Genomic DNA, 13,389 nt, shown 5'->3' on the forward strand with positions numbered 1-13,389 from the left:
GGAGAGTTTGATGATAAGGATATCATCAAATTATTATTATTTTTATATAATTTTATTTTGTGCTGATGTTTCTATTTTCCCTTCAAATTTTAACTATAATTACATTACAAATATTCTTAGAAGCTCTTACCCCCCAAATCACAGTTATTTACATCTTCAAAAAAATTTTTTTCAAACATTTTAAAGTTTATTTTCTCTCCTAAATCTAAATTACTTATATTTATTTAAATAAACTATACAATTTTCTCTTTAAGATTTTAATTTTTTTTTACTAAAATTAAATATATTCTTTTTTTTACTGACATAATATTGGTATAAAATATTTACTACCTAAAAATTAATCTTCAGTGAAGAATGTAAACAGATACAACATAATTTATTCCATATCCAAATCAAAATTAGAATTCTGATCCACTTTATTAAAGATTTAAAGTATATGCTTATAATACACAAAATATTTAAATAACGTACCATGAAACTGATATTTTTTCATTTTTTTCCTCCCAATATCTATAATTATTAATAAAGACAATTATTCCTATTTGAATATACATTTTCTTAAATTCTTTTATTCTCTAACTAATTCTAAAAATTAACTTTTAATTGAACAGTTATTAGAAAAAATTAAATAACTCCTGTAACAGCTATTTACATCTTTTAATTATTTTTAATTTTTAATTTAAAACTAAAAAAAATGGTAATTCAGGTACATAGTGCCTGTTTCCAACTAGTTTAATATAATGGGAACACTTAAAATCTTGAAAATGAAATCATGGCGCACATCTTTGAGCACATTCACTCTAAATTGAGAATGGACAATTGACAAAGCAAATCAACCATGTCCTTTACAATTACTCATTAATATTTAATCCTACTCTGATCTGATCAGATGAAAATTTAGATGTACATAATCATATATTTTCTGTTTCCTCGGCATATTTCGTTTTCTAACCCTCATGAAATATCAATCCAGAGCCTTAATGAGACACTTTCTGCAATAGCTGCTATCACACTCGAGCCTAGAGTAAGGACCATAAATAGTTTTTTTTTTTTAATTAAAAGAACCTAACTCAAAGTATTTTTATAATTCAAAGTCATCAGACTAACCCTCAACGCGTAAAAATCATCAAAGTGAGTGTTATCTTTTTCAATTAAATTTATTCTATACCCACAATCAGATAATCAAATTTCTATCACTATATTAACTCTGCAGGACATTGTTAGTAAGAGCCTTACTACTTTGCTGTGCCGTTGGTACAGTGATACTTTCTTTTTTTGAGGCAAAAAAGGAAGAAAAAAAATATCACTAGGCAGTCTCCGAAAGAGTGTTAACGTGTTGCAATCAGGATAAGGAAGTACTTTAATTTGGTCATTTTCTTCGCATGCAATTCCTGATGACGAGAGTTTTTCGTTATTTGAGGATTATTTTTATTTCATTTTTTCCACTTATTTGAGGAGTATAAGTTTATAACTTCCCTAAGCAAGCAATTTATTGAAAATAGACCGGGACTGATATTCAACCTAAAAAACTTACTTGAGAAAGAAGATTGTTTCAAATCACGGTTAACAGACTCCTTACATTAAAGGCTAAACATAGGTTGACAGGAAATATGATTTTTCGTAAAACAACGCAGGTAACCAAATTTGACGTAAAGACTAAATATTTGTGAGTGAGTCAACGTTAGATTAGGATCGACAACTAACTGAACTAATTCACATATAATATAATAGTTGATTCGATGATTAACTAGTTAAATTTGATTATATTTAATAAATGAATTAAATTTGAGTTAAAAAATGAAACTAGTTAAATAAATGAGTTAAAATTGAGTTACATAATTGAATGTACTTGATTAATTTATGAATTAGTTATATATATATATTTAATAAATTGAGTTACAATTCAACCACACAAAAATATTTATTTTTCACAAACTAAATGAAATTTACAAGAAGTGATTAGAAGCTATAGTTTTTTACCGCAACAGTTAATAAATCAATTTTCATTAAATTACAAATGTAACATAAAAATGGCAGTTCGTTAATTAGTAAGTGCACCACATACTTTATATTTAGTGGACTAAAATTTATAATTATTCATGTATAGTTATATGATTAAAATTTATTCATCTCATTTTCTTATCAAGATGATACAATTTTTATTATCACAAGTACATATTACATCGTTGTTGACTATAACACCAATGGATAAGAAAAGAAAAACAACTATTATTTATCAACAATATGTGCGAACATTGGTAGAAAAAGTGGTTTATACGACGGTGGATAGAGACAAATAATGACGGTGTTTGACCATCTTTGAATCTAACGTCGTTGAAAGTGTCAAACTTCAAACTTTCAACGACGGTCGAAGGGACACCGTCTTAGAAAACCTCAACTTTCAAAGACAGTGCTGACGTCAGGACTGTCTTAGAAAGCCAGGCTTCAAAGATGGTGCTAGCATCACGACCGTCTTAGAAAGTCAGGCTTCAAAGATGATATTGATGTCACGACTGTCTTTGAAGGCTGACTTTCTAAGACGCTCGTGACGTCAATACCGTCTTTAAAGTCTGGCCTTCTAAGACGGTCATGACGTTAACACCGTCTTTGAAGTCTGGCTTTCTAAGACGACCCTGATGTTAACACCGTCTTAGAAAATTAGCTTTTTAAGATCGTGTTGACGTCAGCACCGTCTTACAAAAATATTTATATTACATAAAAGCATATTAGAATATATTAATTCTACACTAAGGCATGAAATTAATGAACGAGTAACAATTAAAGTATATATATATATATATATATATATATATATATATATATATATATATATATTTATATGTACCAAAAACCTATGATCAATTACAATGTTTAATTAAAGAAAATAGAAATATACACACCACTTTAATTTGACTCGGGTACATGCATATATCCATCAGGACTGCAAAAGGCTGAAAGGGAAGAAAATGAGATAGGAATATGTCATAAGTATATATAGGTGACAAGGGAAAATTAAATACAGTCACAAGCCCACAACATCAAATGTAAAGCTGCATATGAACCAATTCAAAAACATAAAAGAATGATCACCTAGACAGGTAGAAAAAGTATCTAGCACATCAATAGGTACTACATTATATATATAACATGTGTGATACACATTACAATATCAAATAGGCTAATCCCCTTTTATCATTTCCATCTTACCATTATATAGTATAACAGAGAGCTCTTCTTCGACTGTTTTGAAATGGGAGGGGAAAAACAAATTGAAAAGAAAAAAACAAAATGAGGAAGTGTCTATGGTAGACTCTAACTGTAGTACCAAAGCTTAAGTGAGAATCCATAAAATCTATTCTATCTCTCCTGCTCAAGTGACAATGTGGGACTATATGAATTTGCATAAAAAACTTGATTGTACCTCGAGATGTCTCCAGCAACAAATTGATAGATCGTGCATCTATATCTTCATTCTACATTTCATGGAATGCAATTAAAGCTACAAGATACCAATAAGTGTAAGCAACAACATATATCGTATATAATAAAAATAATGCAAGCATGTGATGAGGCATGTATTGTATAGTGGGCAAACAAATTATCAAACAATTATAAAAAATGGAGTAGATGTAACTTGTAAGCTTAATGGTGTTTAGGGGAAAAAAAGTTGGTAAACACAACCAAAATAATGCAAGGATGTGAGGCATGTATAGTGTGGGCAGACAAAATTTCAAATAGTTGCCAAGAATGGACCAGGATATCAGCTTAAGGGTGTTTAGAGAAAAAAGAAATCAGCTGGTAAACAGGGCCAACATAATGTGTGCATGTGAAGAATGTACGATAACAACAAAGAAAATTTCGAACAGTTACCAACAATGTGTACCAAGATATAAGCTTAATGGAAAAAGAAACTCAATTGGTAAATACAACCAACTAGGAAAGTTTATTCATAAATTATTGAAAAGGGGCAAAAAAGTAACCAAATCTACACACTTCACATTCACATTACAGACTTGTACTTGATATTTGGAAGCCCCCCATAAAAGAATGCCCCATTGCAAAATAATGAAACAAAAAATAGAAAAGCAGAAGAGAAAGCAACATGAGTAACTTTTGCAAACAAAGGGAACAATTTTGGAAAAAAAAGAATTAAAAAAATAGAAATATAAACAACAACTTAGGATGAGGAGATGCAAAAGCAAAAGCATTAGCAAGAAGGCCATACAAATGAATGAAATAAATCATATTAAATAATAAAAAGAGTAACAAAGTAAAATTCCTCAATTTCTAAAGTAGAAAGAAGTTGTTCATAAGAAATTCCGTTGCATGCCAGTACTTACAATGTATGGAGGGGTACAATATAGTATACATACAACCATACCAATAACTTACCATTGAAACAAAGGAGAACAATAATCCAAACAGCTATTTGAACAGGCTAACTGTATTGCATTTGGTATTGAGATCTTTGGAATTGTCTCCGAATAACACAATACTATCCATAGAGTTGTTTGTCATAGGATTCATCACAATTACCAAGGTCACTCTTACTTCTTTCACAACATGTATTGTTTCTCTGTTTTCAATTTAAAATCACTCAAGCAAGTTACCGTTATGAGAGAGAAAGATAGAGAGAACAGGTGCAGATTAAGAACACACCCTATTCAATCCAGCTATTGGAAGTAGTTCCCTATCAATTTCTTTATGATCATCCGCTGCTTTCAACTTTCTATAACCATTCCTAGGCCACTTTAACCTAGACACGGATTCCATGGAACTTAGAAATCCTAATAAACTATTCTTGTCTTAAATTTAACTGGATTGGGATTGATTTGTTTTTACAAGTTGAATTAAACCAATTAGTTCTCCTATTACAGAAACTTGATGATTTTAATTGGCTTTTATGCCTTACTATGGATCTAAACTACACTACAAGCACTAACCTGTGGTGTCAATTGCTTGCCACATTTGACCCACAAAACTGGGAATGAAGAGTTGGTAGGTTTATAATAGCTAAACTAGTAAAACTTAATTATGATTGGATAACAAAGGAGCCAACATTACAAAGATTCAAATGGCCAAATCTTTGTGTAGAATAAGGAAGCTCCAAGACACTAAATAAGTTGCTACCGTAGGCAAGAATAAATTGAAAATGCCCTAAAAAAGAACAGGTTAGGTAGCTCAATGGGAAAGAGAGAAATAGAACATATAACAAATACGAAAAGGCTTGTGACTTGTTGGAAGATCTTGATTAGCATCTAAAGTTGGACCTCTTGTAATTTTTGTATAATACCACAACTTTATTGATTCCTATAAGCCTAAAAGATGCTTTGATCTATATTTCAATAACATAATCACCACCAAAAACACTAGAGACAAATATTGCAGACAACAATAAATTTCTATTATCTACTTCTCATATTATAGCAATCCTAGGTAACATCTGATAATTCTATCAAGTATAAACATGTACAATGTTCAGTAACTAATTAAGTCACAGATAATGTCATGTACATTTTATAGACTTTACCTTCACATTGATTCCCTGAAAAGTGAAGACACTAACAAGACAAACATTAAGCATCCAAAAGATCTTTTGTGCACTACCAAAAGATCCAAGACAAATCTTTGATGTTCAAATTCTAACAAAATTAACCAATATAACAACTTGGCATGAATTGTAGTAACAATTTAACAGAAAAATAGAGCATGAAGAAAGAAATCATCCAAATGAAATTATAATTCAAAAACTGAGGCAAGAAAAGCAGATGTGGATAGTAACGGGTAGGAGTTAAAAGCAATAATGTATTATTAGAATGTGATACCAAATGCTTTGTATTACTTAAATATTACAATTAGAAACTGCTTCTCTGACAGTTATCTTGAAATGATAGAGCATCAATTCACTTTCTGTCCAAAGACCAAAGTCTCCTACAGGGAGTATTCTATGTTCAGAAGCAACAAATAACAAAACCTTATGCTTAATTACACACCCTACTATAAAAATATCCTAATAAATAAGTGCCATTACTTATTTTCGATGAATAACTGTGACAAAGTCAGCTTGTAATTTTAAAATTTAAATTCACAACAGCTAATACAGGACAAATTATTTTCTATAAATATTCTCAAAATACATTACTGCTTCTAACTTCTACACTAAACTAACAACATCACAGTTGTTAGAATTGAGGCTTAGGTCCTAACTTAATCCAACAAAATCGGTGGGCTAATAAATAAGTGCTATTAGTTATTTTCTATGAATAACTATCACAAAGTCAGTTTCTAATTTTAAAATTTAAATACGCAACAACTAATACAAGATAAGTTATTTTCTATCAATATTCTCATAATACACTGCTACTTCTAACTTCTACACCTAACTAACAACATGGAAGTTCTTAGAATTGAGGCTTAGGTCCTAACTTAATCTAACAAAATCAGTGGACTAAGGTGAGGACTTCCCAAGTTTTTAAAGCTCTATTAAGTCATATCTCGAGGTGATGTGGGACTAAATAAACACCACCTTTGAGACATCAATTAAGACAACTTTCAAAAAGGCTGCAACTAAGGTGGGCTATGTGTGACTACAATTAAGGAGACTTTCCAATAATAGTTATTATTACACCAACACATTACTGTAAACGATAGTGATTATTGATTCCCATTAGAGAACCAATAATACAACAACAAAGGAGAAACTTACACAAAGAGATGTACACACCTAGATACACAGGCATAGAAAGAAAATTAGATAGCTAAAAAATTACTTTTGAGGTAGTGGTTTAACTCGTGCACCACTCTAGCATCCTTGACAAATGAGACAACAAAGAAGTCTACTTCATTGTCCACCCCAAACTTGATATCTTCCCAGTCCTTGTCTGTCAAGTTGAAACATAAGGTAACAAAGCATAAAATTGTCAAATGCACTTGCATACTGAGAGAGTATCCAACTACAAGTGAATAACTGGAATTTAATACCCATGCAAAGTGTCAACAACGAATATAACAGAACTATACCAGTTATGGAAGGAGAAAATAAAACAAAGAGATGGAACTAAAACAAAGAGAAAATAAATTCATTTGACCTAGTATAAGCTAGTTTTCAAACTTAATACTGAAAGAGAACAACAACCCTTTGCTTTGTGGGGGCAAAACACAAACTGAAATAGACCTAGCAGATTAAAACCTAGCAGATTAAAATCTTTGTGGGGGGAAAAATAAAAACTGAAATAGACCTAACTTTTCTTACATGGTACTGTCATCCTAAAGTTAAGTCAAGCTTAAGCAAAGAAAAAGACATGCAAGCTTACCTTGGAGAACACTTGCAGGCCAAGCTCACGGTGCTCAGAAAGTTAGCTACACGCCACACGAAGCTCAGGGGGGTGCGACTTCCTTTGCGGAGGTGATGGTGCTGCAAGAGAGTTCGAGGAATTTTGAGAGAGGGGGAGTTCGAGGAAGACCTAACGTGCAACAGAAAAATGATTGTACATATTTTATAAAGTAATGTTAACGACGGTGAATATTGAAACCCGTCTTTGTATGTGACAATTTCAACGACGGTGTTTCATATACACCGTCTTAGATAACTTCCTCTTAATTGCAAAAATGCCCCTGCCTAGCTTTCTAAGATAGGGTTACATGCAAACGTCGTTGTAAAAGTACAATATTTACATAAATGCCACTGTCCCGACTACTACGACGGTCATATTACGACCGACCTCGAAGGTGTGTTGTAAAAATGTCTTTTTTTTTAGTAGTGTTCACAATATCACAACCAACCCATCATAGTTAAGCCACTCATTAACAACAACCACCCTAAAGCCACCATTTTTATACCACACAAAACCCAGCAACAAACACACACACAAATAATCAAAGCAAAGAAATAGAAAAAAACATAAAAGGGAAAAAAAGAACAATAAATAAAAGTGTAGTAAGAGACAAAGAGATGCATTGTCACATGGGGTAATTTTCGGCAGCAACTATTCTTTCCCCATATTCTACTCTCTTTTTCTTTTCATTGATTTTTGTCCCATCTCCTCCCTAAACATCATGGCTTGTGGTCGTTGTTAAAGACCGGTGCAAGAGTAAAATAACCGAAGTTTAAACTTTCAATTTTCGATCTACCAACATTTGTTACTAGTATTTTAAAATAAAAAAAGTCACATATGTTGAATAAAAGATCCTATATATCACTCTTTTCTTCAAAGTAGAGAAAGTCTCTCAATTTTTGTTTTAGGCCTCACTTTGTCATGGATCAGCCCTAGACGCTCATATGATATCGCCTACACTTTTTTTATTTTTTTCTGTCCAAAAATGTTAATTGATAGATTGTTAATTTTTGTTAGTAATAATGATCAAATTCATCATTTTTCCTTGATCTTTACCTTTTTTTCTAAACCATTCAATCAATTTTTTATTGTTTGTTTTAAAGCCAATTAAATTTAATTGATAACTAAATAAATTTAGAATGAACATAAGGTGTGACCTTTCTAAGATAAATAATGATATAAATGAAGGCAAAGACATTGCAATACCACATGAAGTGTTGTCCATAGTGCTCAAAACCATGACCAATCTCAAACAATTCATGAACCTCAAATAGATTATTCGTTAACTACAATTTAACGAACAATATGGTCACGGACAAAAGAAACCTAAGACATATAAAATTACATTGTTCTTGAGGACTTATGCGTCCGTCCCCAAGGATATAATATGTTCTTACCAAAATGATTTTTGGGGCAACAAAACTAATAAGAGATTTTGTAAGACTTACCCAAGAACTCACACAGACAAAGAAGGTTTTGAAGAAGATCGGTAACTCATAATTGACTAAATAATTTTTATAATAAGGTTAATTAATAAGAAATAAATGCTAATTAATACTATTTAAATAAATAATAATACCAATTAAAATATGATATTAATACACATTAAATAAGGAAATAAAAATAATTAAATATGACATTAATGTCATTAAAACAGAAATATTTTATATAATTATTACAGTATAAGATTTTGTGCTTTTGAAATATTTAATTTAATCAAAATATACAACAGATACTTTTTTCCCTATAAGTAAATATACAGAAACATTCACATCCCACTCCAAGCTATGAATTCATTACTACCAGCTTAATAAATCTGAAAATAAATAATATTAATAAAAACATGTTATAGAAGAAAACACGCTATTAGCGTCGGCCAAAGCCGACCCTAACATTGAATATGATAGCTATCAACTCCCATAGACCAATAGATCATAGATTTTTGTTCCTGTCCAACACTTTTTTTTTTTTTTACTGGAATAAGATTTTTGGAGTTATATATAAGTGCTTTGCTCATGCTCTTTCCCCCATGCAGAGAGCTCATGACCGTATAACTAGCTAGTTTATATCACAACATAAAGCTACATATGCATATTCCTGCAAATAAAATAGAGATCTCTTAAACTTATTAATTTGAATGGAGTATGGGTAAAAGACGGATATACTGAGCATAATATTGCATAAGTTCAAGGAAATGAACGTAATTCATCTGAAAATTTAATAAAAGTACAAATATTTTTAAAATGTCATAGAAACATTTTAAAGAAGTATGTGATCAATAAAAAAAATCATAGTTTTATATAACAAATCGAAACATAATTAAAAAAATAAATTATTTGACATTTTACAACATTAAATAAAAACAACTATCACCCTTTTTATAACTTCAACCTTCTCTATCTAAACTCTAAATCGACGTTCAACATTTTAAAAATATACAACAATTTAATTTTGTATTCTAGTGACTTTTTTAATCTTTATACAAAATGACATTTATTTGAAACGACATTTATTTGAATGCTGTGTTCTAACTAAATCCTAACTAATTTTCTAATTAACTAATTGCTGTTGAGAGCTCCCCGCAAGCTGGGAATGGAGGTTCATCATTCCCAGCTTGGAACAAAGACCTTGAAAGATAGCTGGAGATAAAGCTTCGGTAAAGATGTCGGCGAGTTGCATGGAGGAAGAGACAGGAAGAAGCTTGATGAGGTTGATGTTAATCTTGTGACGGATAATATGACAGTCAACTTCGATGTTTTTAGTTCGTTTGTGGAACACAAGATTGGAAGCTATTTGTATGGTGGACTAATTATCACAATAAAGAATGGCTGGTTGAAGGAATGAAACTCTAAAATCTTGGAGAAGATAAGTGAGCCACTGAAGCTCGCATGTTGTGGATGCTAAAGCACGACATTCAGCTTCGGAAAAGCTGCGAGAGACTGTGGATTGCTTCTTTGATTTCCAGGAGATGTGGGAGGCACCGAGATAAACAGAAAACCTAGTGATGGAGCATCTAGAATCCCGACACCCTGCCCAGTTCGAATCGCTGAAGGCTTTTAGTTGAAGAGTACCATGAGCAGCAAAGAAGAGACCCGAACCTGGAATGCCTTTAAGGTATCACAACACGTGGAAAGTAGCTTGAAAATGGACATTGGTTGGATTGGACATGTATTGACTAAGTTACTGAACGACATAAACAATTTTGGGGCGCGTGTTTGTCAAATAAATGAGACGCCCGACCAGACGGTGATACGAAGAGGAAGATTCACTTGACAGTGGAGTGCCCGATGAAGCTTGTAAACATGTGGAGTAATCCATAGGAGTCGAAGTGGGATGAGAACCAAACATGCCTGAGTCAGAGAGAATGTCAAGTGTATATTTACGTTGACATAAGTGAATTCCACGAGAAGAGCGAGCGATTTCAAGCCCAAGGAAAAACTTTAAGTTGCCAAGATCCTTTATTTTAAATGTTTGATCGAGGAGAGTGGTAATGTGTCGTATATCATCAATGCTGTTACTTGTCAAAATTATGTTATCAACATAAACTAAAAGGGCTGTGATGATGTTACCATTGAAGCACAGGAAGAGGGAATGATCAACGGAAGATTGTTGAAAATCATGGGAAACAAGGAACGAAGAGAGGCGAGTAAACCATTGCCTGCTGGCTTGCTTGAGCCCGTACAAGACCGTTGAAGACGACAAACAAGGTGTGGTTTGTCAACTGAAAGACCCGGAGGAACATGCATATAGACTTGTTGATGTAAATGCCAATTATGAAGTGCAGCTAAGGCGAGTAGTAGGTGAACAGTAGTGAGCTTTGCTACGGGGGAGAATGTATCCAGATAATCTAAGCCTTCCATTTGTGTATAACCTTTCGCGACTAAGCGGGCTTTATACCTTTCAATGGATCCGTCAACCTGATATTTGATTTTGTATACCCAGCGACAGCCAATGACAGTTTTGTGAGGAGGGAGAGTAGTAAGAGTCCAAGTGTTGTTCAGTTGAAGAGCTTGTAACTCAGCTTGCATCGCCTTAATCCAACAGTCATGACAGGAAGCTTTAGCATAAGAGGTAGGTTCGGTAGACAAAGAAATAGACATGGTGAAATGACGATGCGAAGGAGAAAGACGAGAGTAAGATAAAATTGAGTGGAAAGGATACCGAACGTTCTTTGAGGTGGTAGCAGTGAGTGAAGTGAGATCACAATGGTAGTCTTGGAGGTATGTGGGTGCATGTTTGGCTCATGTAGAGCGTCGTAAGTGTGGGGACGAGTTGTGGCTGATGATTCGTGTGTTGTGGGACTAGGAGATGTGGTTTCAATAGAAGGGACGAAGTGTTCATGGTTACTGGAGAATGGTGTTGGGGAAGGAGAACTAGGAGATGTGTGTGAGGCTTGTGTTTCGTGAAAGGATGGAAAATGGTCTTCATAGAAGGTGATATTTCGTGAAGAAGTAATATTGTGTGAGTGAAGATCATAAATGAGATATCCCTTGGTGTGTGGTTTGAAACCAATGAAGACACATGGATAATCCCTAGGGTCAAGCTTATGTCTATGTGTATTAAGGGTGTTAATGTAGCACAAGCAACCAAAGACCCGAAGGTTAGATATATCACATGGATGACCATAAAGCTTTTCATAAGGTGATACATTATGCAAAAAAGTAGTAGGAATGTAGTTAATTAAATATGCAACATGAGGTAGGGCAAAACACCAAAATTTGTGTTGGAGATTTGCTTGAAAAAGAAAAGCGTGGGTAACATTGAGAAGATGCTGGTGTTTACGTTCAACTATGCCATTTTGTTCGAGAGTTTCAACGCATGATGTTTGGTGAATGATTCCCTTTAGGGCATAAAAAGAATGCATGAGAAACTCAGGGCCATTGTCGCTTCTTATGATTTTTACTTTACTATTAAACTGCATTTCAATATATGCAATAAATTCCATGATAATCTGACGAGTTTCAACTTTAGTATGCATAAGGTGAGTCCATGTAAAACGAGAATAATCATCAACAATAGTTAAAAAAATAACGATGGCCATGCATGGAAATCTTTGAACATGGCCCCCATATATCTATGTGCAAAAGATCAAAGCTATTAGATGCGTGTGAATTGCTGGAAGAAAAGGGTAACCTTTTATGCTTAGCATAATGACATGTGTTACATGTGAAGTTTTTGTTGTTTTGCAAAAAGGGATAATAAGACTGCATGCATTGTAATCTTTCAGAGGATGGATGACCCATTCGAAAGTGCCAAAGATCTATGGGAATGATATTACATTGAGGACGAACAGTGGTGGAACATATGGTATGTGGTATTATATGGTCTGGTGTGAGTTGATAAAGGTCGTGTCTCACTTCAACTGTACCAATCCTCGCTTGAGTGTTCGTATCCTGCAAAATACAAGTGGTGGAGGAAAAAGTTAATGTGCAGCTAGCGGAAGACACGAGTTTGGATATGGAAATAAGATTGAAGGTGAATGAAGGGATATAGAGAACATTAATCAAGGTTATAGATGCAGAAAGATACACGATGCCCGAACGGGTGGCATAAACGTAGTGACCATTTGGCAATTTAACCATGATAGGAATGATACGATTGTAGGAATGAAGGTTGGTTAGTGAGCATGTGACATGATCAGTAGCTCCTGAATCTAATATCCAGGAGGTGGGTGTATATTTTATAGAAGATAAGAGTGTACCTGGGGTTGGAGTCGTATCAGTAGAACATGAGGAAATTGAGGCAACCTATTTGACCTGAGGTTTGGTAAAAGCTGTGTTCCCAAAAGATGGTTGTTGGATTAAGGCAAGCAATGCTTTGTATTGCTCAAGAGAGAAACAAATTGCTTCTTGAGACTCTTGATGTTGAATTTGATAATCTGTGGCTCTACTATCCACTGCCACTATATTGTTTGCAGTTGTCTTCCCATTATAGAACTTGTATCCTAGGGGGAAGCCATGCTTCCTATAGCAGATATCAACGGTGTGGCCGTTTTTCCCACAATGAGTGCACGTCTTTCCACTCCTCGTGTTGTTTCCTTTGTTCTTCCCGTCGT

This window comes from Glycine soja, chromosome 3 (genome assembly GCF_004193775.1).
Source record: "Glycine soja cultivar W05 chromosome 3, ASM419377v2, whole genome shotgun sequence".
Lineage (NCBI taxonomy): Eukaryota > Viridiplantae > Streptophyta > Magnoliopsida > Fabales > Fabaceae > Glycine > Glycine soja.